This window comes from Eleutherodactylus coqui, chromosome 7 (assembly GCF_035609145.1).
Source record: "Eleutherodactylus coqui strain aEleCoq1 chromosome 7, aEleCoq1.hap1, whole genome shotgun sequence".
Lineage (NCBI taxonomy): Eukaryota > Metazoa > Chordata > Amphibia > Anura > Eleutherodactylidae > Eleutherodactylus > Eleutherodactylus coqui.
In genome coordinates this window covers 211,119,115-211,139,114 of record NC_089843.1, presented here as the reverse complement: position 1 = coordinate 211,139,114, position 20,000 = coordinate 211,119,115, and the positions used below count along the sequence as shown (strand labels likewise).

General features: G+C 48.5%; 1 protein-coding gene across 2 annotated transcripts in view; it reads right to left on the bottom strand.

The window, feature by feature from the left end:
• RBPMS (RNA binding protein, mRNA processing factor) overlaps positions 1 to 20,000 on the bottom strand; it is a 212,163-nt gene that overhangs the window by 74,945 nt on the left and 117,218 nt on the right. The window lies entirely within an intron of this gene.

Genomic DNA, 20,000 nt, shown 5'->3' with positions numbered 1-20,000 from the left:
GATTTGAAAGCCGAGCAGGGAGATGACAGCAGAGAGATTTCTAAAGCAGCTTGATTGGCTGTGAATGATCGAGCACTGGCTGTGATTGGCTGACGCTCGATCCAATCACAGCTCTTACTTACACAGCGCTGACGGCGGGGGATGACAGAGCTGAGCAAAGAGGATGGCGGGGGATGACAGCGGAGAGATTTCAAGCAGCCGTACCGCCGCCGGATACACACCAGCCTGCCGAACCCGCCGCCGGCTGGGAGGTGAGTATGGAGGGATTTTTAAGCCTTCCCTGACTCGAGTATAAGCAAAAAAATGTGCTGAAAAACTAGGCTTATACTCGAGTATATACAGTAAATAGTAAAGGTTACATCATATTTAATACACTATGTTCCATTGAAGGGGTTTTCCGGGCAAATACCATTGATGACCTATCCTCAGGTTAGAAGAGGTGTGACAGCATTCAAGGTGCAAATATAAAAAGTCTTTATTCCTCCATGAACATAGTAGCAATGTTTCGACTACAAGGTCTGTGTCGAGCAAATTGTCACCCAGCACAATTCTTGCCATCAAAATTCTCTTTTGGAGGAGAGAATAGTATATTGGACTATATTGTTCTGTCCTCCAAACATCTAAACAAACTGCAACAAGGATCTTTGCTTGACTAATTAGAATTAAAGGGGCTATCTAGCCTTTAAATGTGGGTGATGTTCAGCTCAGGATATGCAATCAATATCTGATTGATGGATGCAGCTGATTAAAGTGGACACTGTAGCGCATCCACAAGTGTTATTGACCCTTAAATCAGATGGGGTCTTCAGTGGTGGGACCCCCACTGATCAGATACTGATGGCCTATGGATGACCCCTTTAACAGTTTCATTCAATGTTCTTTTAGAGTACCATTTTTGGCAATTCAGCAGAAACCTGAGGCAGAAAGCCACAGCATACACAGAAACATTGCATGAACCCAGCCTTAGTCGTCTTTCACATGTAATGCACCTGTAAATCAGATATGCCAGAATATACACACACCAGACACAGGTGAAAAAGACTTGGGTATACTAATAGATCATAGACTGAACATGAGTCAACAATGTGATGCAGCAGCCAAAAAGGCAAACAAGTCTGGGATGTATTAAGAGAAGCACAGAGTCTAGATCACATGAGGTCATTATTCCGCTCTACTCTTCCTTAGTCAGACCTCATCTGGAATACTGTGTACAGTCCTGGGCACCCCACTTTAAAAAAGACAGAGACAAACTGGAGCAAGTTCAGAGAAGAGTTATCAAGATGGTGAGCGGCCTGCACATCATGTCCTATGAGGAATGGTTAAAGGATCTGGGAATGTTTGGCTTGCAAAAAAGAAGGCAGAGAGGAGACTTTTAATAGCAGTCTACAAATATCTGAAGGGCTGTCACAGTGCAGAGGGATCAGCCCTATTCTCATCTGCACAAGGAAAGACTAGTCTAGAACCAATGGGATGAAACTGAAAGAGAGGAGACACAGATTAGATATTAGACAGTGAGGGTGATCAATGAGTGGAACAGGTTACCACAGGAGGTGGTGAGTTCTCCTTCAATGGAAGTCTTCAAACAAAGACTGGACAAATATATGTCTGGGATGATTTGGTGATCCTGCACTCAGCAGGGGGTTGGACCTGATGACCCTGGAGGTCCCTTCCAACTCTACCATTCTATGAAAATGTACAATATGTGATAGTTTCTTTTTAAACGGCAAAAGAGAAAATCTTCTTATACATTTATGTTACACCTTAATTGGTTCGCTATGAGATTTCTAGAAATTCCCTTTAATGCATTCATTACAAGGTGCAGAACGGTTTTGCATTTTTTGCCAGGCAATTAGCCAATCCAGACAATAAATGTAACAGGTGTCATGTTTTGGTACTTCCTATTTTTCTATCCCTGTGGTAGGTCTGTAGTGTTAATTACCATCACAATGTAACTAGTGTGTAGACCTATGTAGAGAGACCACACCATAACAGAACACAATTCTCTGTTGCCGAAAGCCACAGTATTTCCAATACAATCATTGAGGATGGGATTTTAAGAAATTTATACACCTTCATGGATTTCAGTGGGCTCTTTCAGTGCACAAACATGCACCAAGATAGGTCAACCTTCGCGAGAAAGAGGTTGCTCATGTGATCTAACCCATTGAAATCAATGGGTTCTATTCACTTTGCATGTGCAAGACGTGAACGAGCCCTCAAGGTTGTGTTTTCTTGGGAATTTTTTAACATCTGACAAGGAACAGACCATTAAAATAAGTAGTTCCCGAGTCCTAGAGGATGTGTGGGAACAACGTAATGAAACGAGTAACAAGGAAATTGTGCAATGGCCATAAAGGCCTCCAGCATTAGTTACCGTTGAAGCCCTTATATGGAATGATTTGAAGACAAGCTCAAGAGCAGACTGTATAGAAATACTGTACTATGCAAGTACTGGCAAAAGGAAAAACATTCCCAGATTTACTCTTCATTGTTCCGAATGCCATACAGAGACTGCACGTACATCGGTCTCTAATTAACCCTTTCCAATCCACTGTCTGACGTCTGAAGACATTATGATTTAAGGCTGTACAGCTCCGATGTTGGAAGACGTCCGTCGGGGTTCTCTTACTGTATATTGCCAGCCTCTCTGCTGTCGGAGTCTATCCAACGTGTCACCTCATGCAGTACTGGCTTTAGCCAGCAGATAGCACTGTTGTATACCGACAGAAAAAGAATAAGCCCCCTAGGAAAACCAGGATACAAATTGGATTGGAAAGGGTTAACTCCCATATATCACATACATCATAACAGATAGAATAATAAAAAAAAAAAAAGTTTACTTGTAAGGCGCAGATGACAAACAGGCTACTCTTACATCTGCGTTCAGAGGTTCCGTTTCCTCCTCAGTTATGGGAGCAGGAAAATGGAACCCCCTGGTAGAACAGATCCGTCTTATGATGGAACCGAATGGTGCTAAATCAACATCATTGACTTTAATGGGGTTCGTTTGGTCTCCGCTTACTCGTCCGGCATTTTACCGGGCGAAGAAGTCCTGCATGCTGGATTAGTCATGAGGTTCTGACTTTGGACCCTCTGACTTGGAAAGTTCAGCAGAATATGTCGGTGCAATATAGAGATGATAATGACTATGACGATATTTATATGGACTGCTAGGAAGACCAGTTCGAGGACATGGAGGAGTGTACATGATGCCAACATTGTGCTCCCACCTCACCCCTTACCTGGGCCATAATTAGAGTTTTTGCTGCCCTAGACAAATGTAGTCCTCAAGCTCCCTACTAGTGAGACAGGTCAAAGGTGCTATCCATAGACTTTACATAACTATCGACCCAATGCTCATCCGGCCATCAGCGTCTCAATTCTTCCATACACACTTTGCCAAGAGCGCATGAGTTCTCAGGGACTTATCTTCCACTGTTATATGCATATGACAATAGAACAGAGCTTGCTGTATAAATATGGTACCAGAACCAAGAATACTACACAGATACGGTACTAAATCCATAGTTACGGAAACAGAAGCAAGCTGACTAAATAAAACCACCGTTTGAGAAGAAGATCTACAGTTCCAAGGATAAATAACCTGAAATTGTTAACAGTAGACGAGGGGGCAAATAAACCCCCAAGTAGGTGTGTGGCATTGGTTGATGATGCACAAAAATACAGTATTGCCAATAAACCCAGGTTAGCAATCCACCTGTTAGTGACAATTATCCCTTTCCACACTAGTGAACCACCTCATTGGAACCACCAGAAGCAACAATGGCCATGGGGCAACTTTTTTTTCTCTCTGAGGCCTGAATGTCTCTCCTTTTTTGTTTCTCACATTATAAGCTTACTGCATGGACATGGTACCAAAACCAAGGTTACTGTATAGGTACGGTACCAGAACAGTCCATCTATACCCAGCCTCCTAGCACCAAACCACTCACTTTCACCAGCTCCTCTCTGTCCTTCCCATCAGTGTTGTGTCACAGTGTTACAACATCACAATGCACACAAGCACATCCGGTTCCGGATCTTTTTAAACCTGTTCCAATGAGAAACCATAACAGCCAGTGCCAGCTACGATGACAAGGCAAGGCAAATACCATGGCCGGCCAGTCCAAGCAGCCTCAAGGTCAACGCACATCATTACGACATAGCTACAATACATACATTACATTACACATACTGCCCAACTTTTGAACAATGAGAAGAGGGACATACTATACTCCGCAGCGGGAGAAGTCCTGATGCTGCATACACCATAGATCAGCGAGGACTGTTACTGCAGCTCCTGTTGAGCCAAGTTACAGGAGTGGCCCGGAGGTAGAATGGAGGGGCATTTGCCATGCCTCCCAGAAAGGTAGGAGAGCCACCAAAATCTGGAACGATTGGGAGGGATGCATAGGGGCGTGTTCAGACCTCATTATGGTCTCTGTCTAGCGGTCCTGTTGGGGTTTCCATTTAAAATCCCAAAGACGGGATCTGAACAAATCCTTAATGAAACCCATAGGGGTCTATTTTGGCAGGTTTCTGTTCATTTCTAGCATTTCATGCCAGAAGTAATGATATGGTAGACTGCGCTATTCTTTTCAGCAAAAAATGCCGGAAATGAACAGAAACCTGCCGGAACAGAGGCTTATTGATCCCCTATTTCAGCAGTTTTCATTAAATTCCGAGATAGGTTCCATTCAGGTCCCATCCAACGGTGCCGGTTTCAGGATTTTGAATGGAAACTCCGATGGAACTCCTTGATGGAGGCCATAACAAGGTCTTAAAAGGCGCTTTCTCCCCACTGACGTCACATTTACAGACTTCCCCAGCCTACTTATGGGGCGTCACAGGCCCTTCAGCCAATAGCAGAGCTCTGAGATCGATCACTAAGCTCTGTTATTGGCTGCAATGCCTACGACATCCTATAAACCGGGTGGGACTGCAGCCTGGTCACAAAAAGTGGGAGTAGGACTGAGCGACGGCTCGTGACACAGTGGGAGTGGCCAGTATAAGCCGATGTGTTATTTTATGGCAGGAGAGCTGGATTTCATGTAAATTATACATCTTGGAAGACTCTTTTAAATAGACAGAAGCATAACATTTACACCCCTTAACAAGCTGAGCCGCGATTGGTTGCTACATGCAACAAGCTCCGATTTTGGTTATTGAATAGATAGAACAGTTATTGTTACAAGGTTTGCTAAAAGGTCTGACACTGAATTGCAGGAATGCTGCTGTCCAATAGGTGGTGCCATAGACGCATTATTCCATCTTTCCATTTGCATATTTCCCAGGAGGAGCATGCATGGCCTTATAAGTCTCCTCACACCTTCCAGGTGCTCTCTCTAAGGAGAAACGATACCCACATATCCTGACCCAGGCCTCTCACTAGGCAAGCCTACTGCACACTAATGAGGGGTAATCACCTGAAAACAGCTTCTGTGCATGGTTACCTTTTCCTTCTGGCTTTGGCTTAAATTCCCAGTCATTGTTACAAGGCTTGCTGAAAGGTCTGACATTGACTTGCAGGAATGCTGCCTTCCAATAGGTGGTGCTGTAGAGTCATTGTTCCATCTTCTCATTTGCATATTTCCCAGAGGAGCATGCATGGCCTTATAAGTCTCTGTACACCTTCTAGGTGCTCTCCCTAAGGAGAAATGATCCTGACTAGCTGTTCTAGATTAAAATGCCAATGACTTTCTCCAGATTTACTAAGATACCTGAAGTGTCCCTTTTAGAGATGAGCGAACGTACTCGTCCGAGCTTGATATTCGTGCGAATATTAGGGTGTTCGGGATGCTCGTTACTCGTAACGAGTACCACGCGGTGTTCCGGTTACTTTCAGTTTCCTCTCTGAGACGTTAGCGCGCTTTTCTGGCCAATTGAAAGACAGGGAAGGCATTACAACTTCCCCCTGTGACGTTCAAGCCCTATACCACCCCCCTGCTGTGAGTGGCTGGGGCGATCAGATGTCACCCGAGTATAAAAATCGGCCCCTCCCGCGGCTCGCCACACATGCCTTGTGAGTTAGCTGAGGGACAGTGGTATCGTGCTGGAGCTGCTGTAGGGAGAGCGTTAGGAGTTAGTGTAGTCTTCAAGAACCCCAATGGTCCTTCTCAGGGCCACATCTAATAGTGGGCAGTACTGTGTTAGCACTGTATTTTTTTTTTTCAAAATTGGATCTGCAGAGCATTGCGCCCTGCAATAGGGACAGAAGTGGTGGTTAGGCAGGGAGAGTGTTAGGAGTGAGTGTTAGGCTTCAAGAACCCCAACGGTCCTTTCTAGGGCCACATCTATCCGTGTGCAGTACTGTCCAGGCTGCTGTTAGCAGTGTTGCATATTTTATTTTTTTTCTCAAAACCGGCTGTGCAGACCATTGCACCCGGCATTAATACTACAGGGATAGAATTGTGTAGGCAGGGCCAGAAGACATACATTATTCATTGAATAGACGCAGTGTGGCTTTTCCTTTGAAAAACAAGGGAAAAAATTCTATTTCGCCTGCCTCTGACAGTCCTCAGGGCTCTGGGTACGTGTGTGCTGCGTGCAGAACGTTAAAAAAAATCAGACGCAGCCAGCTACGTTTTACTGCAGGCTTGCGCCAATTTTTTTCCTGCATGGGAAATCCCTGATCTGCTGTAGCGAATAACTTTGCATCACTGCAGTTCTGTGACACATTTGCAGGGCCACAACACAGTTATTAAACTTAGTAGTATTCATTGAATACACGCAGTGTGGCTTGTCCTTTGAAAAACAAGGGAAAAAATTCTATTTTGGCTGCAGGCTTGCGCCACTTTCTTTCCTGCCTGGGAAATCAAATCACTGGTAATACACCATGCTGAGGGGTAGGGGTAGGCCTATAGGACGTGGACGCGGGCGAGGACGCGGAGGCCCAAGTCAGGGTGTGGGCACAGGCCGAGCCAGTGCGGTGGCCAGGGGTAGAGGCAGGGCCAGACCGAATAATCCACCAACTGTTTCCCAAAGCGCCCCCTCACGCCATGCCACCCTGCACAGGTCAAGGTGCTCTACGGTGTGGCAGTTTTTCACAGAGACGCCTGACGACCGACGAACTGTGGTGTGCAACCTTTATCGCGCCAAGATCAGCTGGGGAGGCACCACCACCAGCATGCGCAGGCATATGATGGCCAAGCACCCCACAAGGTGGGACGATGCCCGTTCACCGCCTCCGGTTTGCACCACTGCCTCTCCCCCTGTGCCCCAACCTGCCACTGAGATCCAACCCCCCTCTGAGGACACAGGCACTACCGTCTCCTGGCCTGCACCCACACCCTCACCTCCGCTGTCCTCGGCCCCATCCAGCAATGTCTCTCAGCGTAGCGTCCAGACGTCGCTAGCGCCACTGTTTGAGCGCAAGCGCAAGTACGACGCCACGCACCCGCACGCTCAAGCGTTAAACGTGCACATTGCAACATTGATCAGCCTAGAGATGCTGCCGTATAGGCTTGTGGAAACGGAGGCTTTCAAAAGCATGATGGCGGCGGCGGCCCCGCGCTACTCAGTTCCCAGTCGCCACTACTTTTCCCGATGTGCCGTCCCAGGCCTGCACGACCACGTCTCCCGCAACATTGTACGCGCCCTCACCAAACGCGGTTACTGCCAAGGTCCACTTAACAACAGACACGTGGACAAGCACAGGCGGGCAGGGCCACTATATCTCCCTGACGGCACATTGGGTGAATTTAGTGGAGGCTGGGACAGAGTCAGAGCCTGGGACCGCTCACGTCCTACCCACCCCCAGAATTGCGGGCCACAGCTCGGTGGTGGTATCTGCGGCGGTGTATGCTTCCTCCACTAAAGCACCTTCCTCCTCCTCCTCCTCCTCCAACGCAACCTCTGTCTCCCAATCAAGATGTGTCAGCAGCACGTCGCCAGCAGTCGGTGTCGCGCGGCGTGGCAGCACAGCGGTGGGCAAGCGTCAGCAGGCCGTGCTGAAACTACTCAGCTTAGGAGAGAAGAGGCACATGGCCCATGAACTGCTGCAGGGTCTGACAGAGCAGACCAACCGCTGGCTTGTGCCGCTGAGCCTCCAATCGGGCATGGTCGTGTGTGACAATGGCCATAAGCTGGTGGCGGCTCTGCAGCTCGGCAGCCTCATGCACGTGCCATGCCTGGCCCATGTCTTTAATTTGGTGGTTCAGCGCTTTCTGAAAAGCTACCCCCACTTGTCATACCTGCTCGGAAAGTTGCGCCAGCTCTGCGCACATTTCCGCAAATCCCACACGCACGCTGCCACCCTGCGGACACTGCAACATCGGTTTAATCTGCCAGTGCACCGACTGCTGTGCGACGTGCCCACACAGTGGAACTCTACGCTCCACATGTTGGCCAGGCTCTATGAGCAGCGTAGAGCTATAGTGGAATACCAACTCCAACTTGCGCGGCGCAGTGTGAGTCAGCCTCCTCAATTATTTACAGAAGAGTGGCCCTGGTTGGCAGCCATCTGCCAGGTCCTTGGAAAATTTGAGGAGTCTACCCAGGTGGTGAGCGGCGATGCTGCAATCATTAGCGTCACCATTCCTCTGCTATGCATCTTGAGAAGTTCCCTGCAAAGCATAAAGGCAGACGCTTTGCGCTCGGAAACAGAGCCGGGGGAAGACAGTATGTCGCTGGATAGTCAGAGCACCCTCCTGTCTATATCTCAGCGCGTTCAGGAGGAGGAGGAGCATGAGGAGGATGAGGAGGAGGGGGAAGAGACAGCTTGGCCGACTGCTGACGGTACCCATGCTGCTTGCCTGTCATCCTTTCACCGTGTATGGCCTGAGGAGGAGGAAGAGGAGGAGGAGGATCCTGAAAGTGATCTTCCTAGTGAAGACAGCCATGTGTTGCGTACAGGTACCCTGGCACACATGGCTGACTTCATGTTAGGATGCCTTTCTCGTGACCCTCGCGTTACACGCATTCTGGCCACTACGGATTACTGGGTGTACACACTGCTCGACCCACGGTATAAGGAGAACCTTTGCACACTCATTCCCGAAGAGGAAAGGGGTTCGAGAATGATGCAATACCACAGGGCGCTGGTGGACAAGCTGATGGTAAACTTCCCATCCGACAGCGCTACTGGCAGAAGGCGCAGTTCCGAGGGCCAGGTAGCAGGGGAGGCGCAGAGATCATGCAGCATGTACAGCGCAGGCAGGGGAACATTCTCCAAGGCCTTTGCCAGCTTTATGGCTCCCCAGCAAGACTGTGTCACCGCTCCCCAGTCACGGCTGAGTCGGCGGGAGCACTGTAAAAGGATGGTGAGGGAGTACGTAGCCGATCGCACGACCGTCCTCCGTGACGCCTCTGCCCCCTACAACTACTGGGTGTCGAAGCTGGACACGTGGCCTGAACTCACGCTGTATGCCCTGGAGGTGCTTGCTTGTCCTGCGGCTAGCGTCTTGTCAGAGAGGGTGTTTAGTGCGGCTGGGGGAATCATCACGGATAAGCGTACCCACCTGTCAACCGACAGTGCCGACAGGCTAACACTCATCAAGATGAACAAAGCCTGGATTTCCCCAGACTTCTCTTCTGCACCAGCGGACAGCAGCGATACCTAAGCAATACGTAGGCTGCACCCTCGGATGGAAGCATCGTTCTCTATCACCATCCAAAACGGGGACATTTCTGCTTCATCAATCTGTGTCTAATATTCCTCCTCCTCCTCCTGCTCCTCCTCCTGAAACCTCATGTAATCACGCTGAACGGGCAATTTTTCTTAGGGCCACAAGGCTCACTCATATAATTTTTCTAAACAATTTTTATACGTTTCAATGCTCTTAAAAGCGTTGAAACTTTAACTTGAACCAATTTTTCGTTAAACTGGGCTGCCTCCAGGCCTAGTTACCACTTAAGCCACATTAACCAAAGCGATTAATAGGTTTCACCTGCCCTCTTGGTTGGCCATGGCCAATTTTTTGGATGTACATTAGTACTGTTGATGAACCATTTTTTGTGGCCCCTCGCCTACAGTGTAATCATAGTAATTTGTATGTTCTTCGCCTGCACTCATGGTACAGAAGTGTGTGTGGGGTTGGCCTACACTTTAGCTACATAAATGTAACTTGTGTCTTGTCTATACTGCAGCTACTGAAATGGAACGAAGACTGCGCTCCCACTATACTGCTGCTTCGGAATTGTTACTGGGGCCTGTCTTGAGTGCTACTATTACTGAAATGGAACGCATACTGTGCTCCCCCTATAATGCTGCTAGTGATATGTTAGTGGGGCCTGTCGCTAATGCTACGGCTGAAATGTTACTAATTCTGGGCTCTGCCTATACCGCTGCTAATGGTATGTCTCTGGGGTGTGGAAACAGAGGCTTCCCAAAGACATGATGGCGGCGAGGCCATTTCCCACCAACGCTGTTACTGTTAAGGTGCATATAACCACGGACACGTGGAGAGGACACGTAGTGCCTCAAAAACATCCCCCGCCACAGCCCACTTAATCCTGGCCACATTCCGAAAACCAGCAAAATAAAACCGCGCTACTAGGTCCGCAGTCACCACCACATTACCACCAACGCGGTTACTGTTAAGGTACATATTACCAGTCAGACTGGGGCATGCAGTGTGGGCCCAAGCCCACCTGCATTAAGCACGACATTACTACCTCAGCTGTGTTGGGCACTGCAATGGGATATTTTTATGTACCGCCGGTGGGTTCCAGGGAGCCACCCATGCTGTCGGTCGACAGGGACTTCACAATAGGGAGTTGTACCTGCCTGTGTCTATGAATTAAAAAGCCCGGTCTGACTGGGGCATGCAGACACCTTGACAGAATGAATAGTGTGTGGCACATAGGTTCCCCATTGCTATGCCCACGTGTGCAGCTCCTGATGGCGGTGGCACAGGATTCTATTTCTCATTGCTTCTGTACAGCATTGTGCGCTATCGCCCCGCCCCTTTTAAAGAGGGTCGCTGCCTAGCCGTGCCAACCCTCTGCAGTGTGTGCCTGCGGTTCCTCCTCATGGCAGACGCACTTCTAAATAGACATGAGGGTGGTGTGGCATGAGGGCAGCTGAAGGCTGGGCAGGGACACTTTGGTGTGCGCTGTGGGGGGGAGGGGGGGCGGTTGGGCAGCATGTAAGCCAGGAGAAGTGGCAGCGGAGTGTCATGCAGGCAGTGATTGTGCTTTGTTGGAGGTAGTGTGGTGCTTAGCAAAGGTATGCCATGCTAATGAGGGCTTTTCAGAAGTAAAAGTTGTTGGGAGGGGGGGGGCCCACTCTTGCCGGTATTGTGGCTTAATAGTGGGACCTGTGAACTTGAGATGCAGCCCAACATGTAGCCCCTCGCCTGCCCTATCCGTTGCTGTGTCGTTCCCATCACTTTCTTGAATTGCCCAGATTTTCACACAAGGAAACCTTAGCGAGCATCGGCGAAATACAAAAATGCTTGGGTCGCCCATTGACTTCAATGGGGTTCGTTACTCGAAACGAACCCTCGAGCATCGCGAAAAGTTCGTCCCGAGTACCCGAGCATTTTGGTGCTCGCTCATCTCTAGTCCTTTTACATTTGCTACCTTGTGTAAGGGGAGGGATCAGCATATTGTATTCATCTTCCATTACATCTAACTTCACTTCATTACCAAATATGTGCACCCAGTGACAGAAGACATGGGATCGCTACCATTCTCAGCTACTCTGACCACTAGTTGCGCACCTCAATAATAAAAAGCAGAAGGGAATATAAATCGGTAAACCCGGGGATATCAGCCCGGCGCACACAGATGTCCGCCTCGGAGCGCTCCACGAAGGGGGCTGTTGTGCAGAATTAAAGCATTATTACTTTAACATCTTTAAAAGCTCAAGTCCAATGAGCTCATGTGTTTGGCAGGGTTGGCCGTTGCTATCAGGCTCGAAGGCAAAAGCAACATTCCTTCTATCCTCTTTAAGCAGCGCAGCACCATATTAGGAGGGATATCTCCCACCTCAGTCCGCTCTTATCCGCTGGCGTTGTAACAGAGTAGTATTTCACAAACGGTCCAGAGGAGTAGACGACATGATGTTCAGCCCAGAGTGAAATGGATGATATGACTTTCTGGGCATTGTGACTCCATCCTAAATGTTACCGTGATAAGATTTAGAGGGAACTGGCAGACGGTTCTCCTTTCTATCTCTGGAGCCTCTTTATAAGCGCTGGCGAAGCATGAAAAGTACGTCACTAGGGGTGCACTCGTATGAACGCATTGGCGCTGTGCAAAATTTATGGGCGCAATACGCAGTATATCGTATATAGAAACCATGTGCATTTCTGCACACGCGTTTCGGTCATGCAAAGAAAACCCAAGGAACGCAGCATGTCGTAATTTGGTGCATATTACACACCAGTTAGCCCATTGTTACGGCACTCTGACCCCCGAGCGCCAGGTGGGGTGCCCTGAACTTCCCGCACCCCACTGTCCCTGCCTACTTGCCTCGGCCCTGGCTAACCCCAGGCGGACAACTGGGCGGCGGTCCCTGCTCTGGCTAGGGACCTGGCGACTACCTAGATGGAACTCACTAACGGGGGACAGAGTGCGGACAGAGGAGGCAGGTGGAACAGACCAACAGAACAAAGACTGAGCAAAGACAGGCTGGAGGAAGCTGACTAGCAAACTAGGAGCTGCTGAGACGAGCTGCAGACAGACTAACTAGTGGCTAACAGAACCAATAACTGGCAGTGAGCTCAGGTCACTGCCAGCCTTATAAACGAAAGACTCCGCCCCGGGGCGGAGAGTGGGAGGAGCCAGCTCCCCCACTACTGCACAAGAGAGGTGGAGGAGTGCGGGCGGCGCCCTATGGGCGGACACGCCCACGACGCCGCACACCAGCCGTTCACGTCGCCGGGAGAGCCCCGACGTCAGGGCTCCAAGACGCCGGAGCCAACGCCGGGGTGGCGCGTGCTGACCGCGGGACCCTGCGCTGCCCTGCATGGTAACACCCATATTAAAACTTAATTGCCCCTTGAAATGGAAGGGAGCATACTTGCGTTTTTTTTTTGCGTGCGCAAACACACAGTAAAATACGCACAGATGTCCCCAAAAATGCAACGCCATCATACAAACATGCGGTAAAAATGTGTGCGCAAATACGCTTACACCCATATGAAGCCAGCCTGAGGACAGCATCACACGGGCACAAGCACATTTGCGCGCACAATTGTACAAAGAGCATTATGTTTTTGTTCGCGCTTTACTGTAATTTGTGAGCGCACAAACTCTCCCGCAACCATGCTCCTATTAAGCGAAATTGGCAATTCGTGTAATGCGTGTGACTCCAAAGACATTCGTGTGGCTCCACCCTGAAGCCCGTCTATAAGAGTGCATTAAAGGGGTTGTCCCGCGGCAGCAAGTGGGGGTATACACTTCTGTATGGCCATATTAATGCACTTTGTAATGTACATTGTGCATTAATTATGAGCCATACAGAAGTTATTCACTTACCTGCTCCGTTGCTGGCGTCCCCGTCTCCATGGTTTCGTCTAAATTCGCTGGCGGCTTGCTTTTTTAGACGCGCTTGCGCAGTCCGGTCTTCTGCTCTGAGCACGAGCCGCTTCAGTGTGCTCGCCGCTACAGCTCTTCTGCGCATGCGCAGACGAGCTGTATCTTCTCGGGAGCGCGCTGGAGCGGCCATTCTGCTACCATCCTCTGTTAGAGGAAGGTGCAGAGCTGCCCAGCCGTGCCGAGAAGCCGCCCAGCCGCCCAGCAGAGCCGCCCAACCCAGCCCAGCCGCCCAGGTAAGTGACGGGTGACGGACTAACGGGGGTGACGCGTGACGGACTGCCGCGCGGGGGAGCCCGGGGCCTAGCGCGCGGGGGAGCCCGGGGCCTAGCGCGCGGGGGAGCCCGGGGCCTAGCGATGGGTGACTGGTCGGCCGCGTTCAATCCCGGGGTCTGGTCGGCGGCTGCGGTGGGTCCGGTCGACGGCTGCGGGGCGTCTGGTTGTCAGGGAGACACAGCTGGTAGCGTCTCGGGAGCGCGCACGTCGGGCTACAGCAAGCGACGGGAAAAGAGCCGGCGGCCATCTTGGGGAAACTTTTTATAAGTTGCTGGAACTGTAAGTACAAACCAGCTAGAAAAGTCATTTACAGGGGGGCTTAGTAATGTATGCTTAATTAGGGGGACTGGGCAAAAAAAAAATTTCACTGCTTCCTCGAGACAACCCCTGTAACTCAGGTGAGCGCGATATGGGTAAACTCTTACAGATTTTGTGATTGTACAATTGCGATTCCGAATGCGAGCACAATGCGTTTTTGTGAAAAATTGCTCGCCGGCCCCATTGAAAATAATAGGTGATAGCGCAGATTTTTCTTAGCGCTCGAGGCTTGAGTGCAGGCATCGCAAAAGAGAATGAAACCATTGAAAATCATTGATTTCATAATCATCACTCTCGCATCGCAGGGAAGTATCGCCAGCGGGTGTGAGCCCTTAAAGCAGCCTTGTCCACTGATAACGTAAGTTGTCACTATTCCATGGAAGCTAATCACTAGTGCATCACATTGACCGGACCTACATAGGACTATCCATAGAGTGAGAGGTGTGATATTCAGACTATGTACATAGACAGAGAGAATGTCATCGATGATTATTGGCAACATAGTAAGTTAGGCTGAATGAAGACAATGTCCATCTGGTTTCAACCTCCTTGTTGATCCAGAGGAAGGCAAAAAAAAACCAAGAGGCAGAAGCCTATTAGCCCTATCGGGGAAAAAAATCCTTCCTGACTCCATAATGGCAATCAGAATAATCCCTGGATCAACCTCTGATGGTTCCTACCTAAATGTAAGACTCGGAACAACAACCTGCTGATCACCTAATGCCTATATCCTGTAATATCATAGAACTCTAGAAAGACATCCAGTCCCCTTTTAAACTCCTCTATGGATTTTGCCATCACCACGTCCTCAGACAGAGAGTTCCACAGTCTCACTGCTCTTACAGTAAAGAACCCCCTCTGTGTTGATGATGAAACCTGCTTTCTTCTAGACGTAGCGGATGTCCTCTTGTTACCGTCGCAGTCCTGGGTATAAACAGATCATGGGAGAGATCCTTGTGTTGTCCCCTCATGTACTTATACATGGTTATTTGGTCGCCCCTTAGCCGTCTTTCTTCCACAGTAAATAATCCCAATTTTGATGCCTCTCTGGGTATTCCAGTCCTCTCATTCTGTTTATTAGTTTAGTTACCCTTCTTTGAACCTCCTCAAGCACTGCAACATCCTTTCTGGGCACTGGTGTCCAGAACTGTGCGCAGTATTCCATGTAAGGCCTGACAAGTGCCTTATATAGTGGGAGGATAATGTTCCCGTCCCTCGCCCCTATACCTCTTTTAATGCACCCTAAGACCTTATTAGCTTTTGCAGCAGCTGACTGGCATTGATTGCTCCAGTTAAATCTACAATCCACTAGTACCCCCAGGTCTTTTTCCATCTCACTTTTCCCTAGCAGTACCCCATTTAGTGTATATTGGTGACATCCGTTTCTCCTGCCCATGTGCATAACCTTACATTTATCCACATTGAGCTTCATTTGGTGATCAAGTGTTTTAGAGAAAGAGGACTGAATCATAGAAAAACTAGACGATTTTCTACTACTGTTTTGCATTCTATCTTTTTTTCCACTCTAAAATGGGTCAAATTCACATTTTTTTGGTCTTTTCTATACTATTAACATCCACGTTCCTCGCCCGGCGGCTTTCGGTGCCCATGTATGTGGCTCGTCAACTGCTGGCAGCAGCAGATTCTATTGTCATAGCATTTCTGAGCCTTGGCACCAAAGTCAGAACCTCATGACTAGCGGTTGACACCAGACAAAGAAATATCACTTTCACTTGGCTCCAGCATCAATATAAATAGGAACTTGGCATCACAGCCAACACGGCAAGAGCCGCACCAGTACACATCAGCACTGGAACACACAAAATCAAATGCTTTGTGTCCTAAATGGTCTTATTAGTAACTTCTTGTAAAAGTTAATAAATGGAACATGTCATTTTAATAATAGTTATTTCAGGAAAGGGCTTAACATTACTTTAGAGATGGTGGCTGGCTGGACTTGCTGCCCGCTTGCCCACTATATTAGTAGATGGAGTGAACTGGTGGCAAGATGTTCTGAGAAAAGACTTTCTCCATGTGAAATAGGCCGGTTTCTTTAACTTTCCTCTAAAGGAGGCATTAAAGGGGTTGTCCCGTGATGACAAGTTAAGTTAAACACTTCTGTATGGCCATATTAATGCACTTTGTAATATACATCGTGCATGAAATATGTGCCATACAGAAGTTATATACTCACCTTCCCTGCGCTGGCGTCCCCGTCTCCATGGTGCCGTCTAATCGCCCGATTAGACGCACTTGCACAGAAGGGTCTTCTCCCTTCTGGTCGGTCCGGGCACGAGCGGCGTTCTGGCTCCGCCCCTTCTACGCGTCATCGCGTAGCTCCGCCCCGTAACGTGTGCCTATTCCAGCCAATCAGGAGGCTGGAATCAGCAATGGACCGCACAGAGCCCACGGTGCACCATGGGAGAAGACCCGCGGTGCATCGTGGGTGAAGATTGCGGCGGCCATCTTGGAGGAAAAGAAGGAAGAAGTTGCAGAGAGGGGATTCGGGTAAGTAAAATTTTTTTTATTTTTATTTCAACACATCCCTTGGGTTTGGCCTATGCAAAAAAAAAAAACAAAAACGTTTCGGCGCGGGACAACCCCTTTAAGAGATACAAATAAATGTTGCAGCTTGAGTTTAACCCATTAAGAACCAAGCATAGTAACTATACAGAGCTAGGTCCTGGGCTTTAATTCTGGCCGATAGTAAAAACCCGGCGCAGGATTAAAGCTCCTGCAGTGTAGCAGGTCGGGTCCTCGGCAATGCGCACATTTCGTGCCTTTTTCTCGGCTGTGTGAAAGCGACCTTAGACAAACATTTTAGGCCACACAACTAGCATGAAAGCCCCTTCAGCGTGTGTAAGACACAAGAGCGTGTGCCATAGCTGGAATGGGTAACATACTTCAAAGTGGCCGTCACTCAGCGCGGAAGAGATAACGGCGTCTATTCTAGGGATCCTCTATGCAAGTGCAAATTTGCTCTCAGGCAATTTTCTCGCAACAATCATATATAATTAGTTAGGAAACTGCACCGCGGAGAACACTTAATTGTAGCAATGAGAGATACCTTTGGAATGTGTACCGATGTATATCAACGAGTCGGACGGGGCCATTCATAGTGTGTTGACTGTTGCACACACAGATATCAAATGAGTTAAAACGGTTTCCTTGTTACACATAGCAACATGATTAGAACCTGCGTATGCGCTTGTCGATGTGTGATCTAGTCCAGCACCTGCATGGATTACAGCCAAGCCAGCGGGAGGACGAGGCGCTCAGTATAGTTACAGTCATTGCAATATCTGACTATTTTATGCAGTTTTACGTCTTTTTACTATAAAGTGGTCAAAGATGTTGGTTACCCAGTGAGATCTACAAATAAAAAACTCACCAGCTATGGGCAACACTCTAAAAGATGATAAATGGGACTCCTCAGCACTCCAATGAAATGTGTAGATAAGTTATATGGAGAGGAGTTGTTTAGTGAGACAGTCCCAACTCTTTAGTGACGGCCAATACACCTTCACACTGACCTCACTATTGGGCTTTAAACCTTCATACACATTTTCTTAAGGCGGTGGCTTAGCTGACTACTGACAGCCAGGCTCCTGCTCTAACCAAGAGAGAAGCATAGAGTCTAGATCATGTGAGGTCATTATCCCCTCTACTCTTCCTTAGTCAGACCTCATCTGGAATACTGTGTCCAGTTCTGGGTACCCCACTTTAAAAAAGACATAGACAAACTGGAGCAAGTTCAGAGAAGAGTTACCAAGATGGTGAGCGGTCTGCAAATCATGTCCTACGAGGAACGACTAAAGGATCTGGGAATGTCTAGCTTGCAAAAAAGAAGGCTGAGAGGAGACTTAATAGCGGTCTACCAATATCTGAAGGGCTGTCACAGTACAGAGGGATCAGCCCTATTCTCATCTGCACAAGGAAAGACTAGAAGCAATGGGATGAAACTGAAAGGGAGGAAACACAAATTAGATATTAGACAGTGAGGGTGATCAATGAGTGGAACAGGTTACCACGGGAGGTGGTGAGTTCTCCTTCAATGTAAGTGTTCAAACAAGGGCTTGACAAATATCTGTCTGGGATGATTTAGTGATCCTGCACTGAGCAGCAGGTTGGATCCGATGACCCTGGAGGTCTCTTCCAACTTTACCATTCTATGATTCTAACTGCCTGGAATGAATAAACCTCAGATCCTAGCAGTTTAACCCTTTACATGCTACAATCAATAACAACTGCAGTACATAAGTGGATGACAGGGGGAGGGGGCTTTGTCACCCATCAGCACTCCGCAGTGCAATCGCAAGGTACCAATGGGTTCCCATGTAACTCGGCCTATTAGGACCAGCATCCCACAGATAATAAAAACAAAAAATAAATGCAAAAAGATCCTCTGCGCTCATATGGAACCAAACATAACCTTGAGGATGTAACTTACATAAATATGAAGGGGTGGGGGGGCTTAGGTAGCCATCAAGAAACCCCTTCCCTAAGGGATCCACTAATCGTCCAGTGAACTTAATTCACTTTTGTTATATTGTAGTGGCCCAGTACAACGGGGCCCCTCTATAACTGTATGCATGCATTTGTCTATGTGAGGTCAGTGTCTTCTGTGTTGCATGATTGATGTGTATTGCATAGCTGTAGCACTGAATTGGTCAAGTGTCTGGAAAATGTTTTTTTGTTTGTCATGGGACCTTGTCATATATTTGTGAATGCAAGGTGCATGAGTGGGGAGTTCTGTTCTGGGCTTTTAAGAGGGGGTTCTAAGTGGAGAGGAAAAGAGTTCTGCAAGAGGACCGCATGGGCACCTTCATCTCTGTGTGGCCCAGAATCGAAGAGGCTGTAAGGAGAGTTTGATGGCTGTGTCTTAAACAGTACCCGTGTGTGTGGAAGCTACACAGGAGAGGATTTACTCCACCAGCTAGGAATTCCCCACGACAGAAGAAATGGTGGCATCAAGAGTGACATAAGGTAATCCATTATGGGGTTTCCCGCTTATTACCTGCCCTTGGCCCTTGGGCGTGTCACTGGTTACCCTCCGGGTGGGAGACGGTAGAGCCACCGTGACAAGGCCCAAACTCTACCCGGAGTATCCTAGGCCGTGGCCCGCTCCTCTATCGCTGCAATATCTAAAGAGAATGTGCCTCCCACAGAGTCTAATAGGTTGTTGTCATAGGCTTAGTAGACTGCACTACATAAGTAATGCAGTGTATTATCTTAGCGATCAAACAGTCACATCTTCCGGGACTAAAAAAAATAAATATCAGACAAGGTTAATTGAAAAGTTCTTCGAGCGCTGCTCAGCCAATCACAGCCATCGCTTCATGGAGGCAGGATTTATAAATCCCTTAACCAGGAAGTGATCTTGTGTGGGTGGCAGAGGACTGCGGGAACCGCACTGGGGCTCTAGAGAGCAGCAGGGGGACTTGAACTGAGCCTCCTAGGTAATGTATTCCATCATATTGTGAAGGTGGCATTTATGAACTGACTGAGCTGCGGCTCAGTTAATTCATAAATCCTGCCTCCATGAAGCGATGGCTGTGATTGGTTCGTCAAGCGCTGCTCAGCCAATTTATAAATCCCTCCTCCATGAAGTGACGACTGGGATTGGTTCATCGAGCTCTGCATTGATTGGCTGAGCCGCGGCCCTTGAAACACTGATCACAGCCATGGCTCAGCCAATTCATAAATCGCATTCCATGACATGATGGCTATGATTGGTTCTCCGAGTGCCGTGGCTCAGCCAAAAAAATGCAGCGCTCGAAGAACCAATCACAGCCATCGCTTTGTGGAGGCAGGATTTATGAATTCCGTAACCAGGAAGAGACCCTGTGTGTGTGACTGAGGACTGTGGGAACCGTGCCAGAGCTCTGGAGAGCAGCAGGAGGGACCTGGACCAAGCCTTCTAG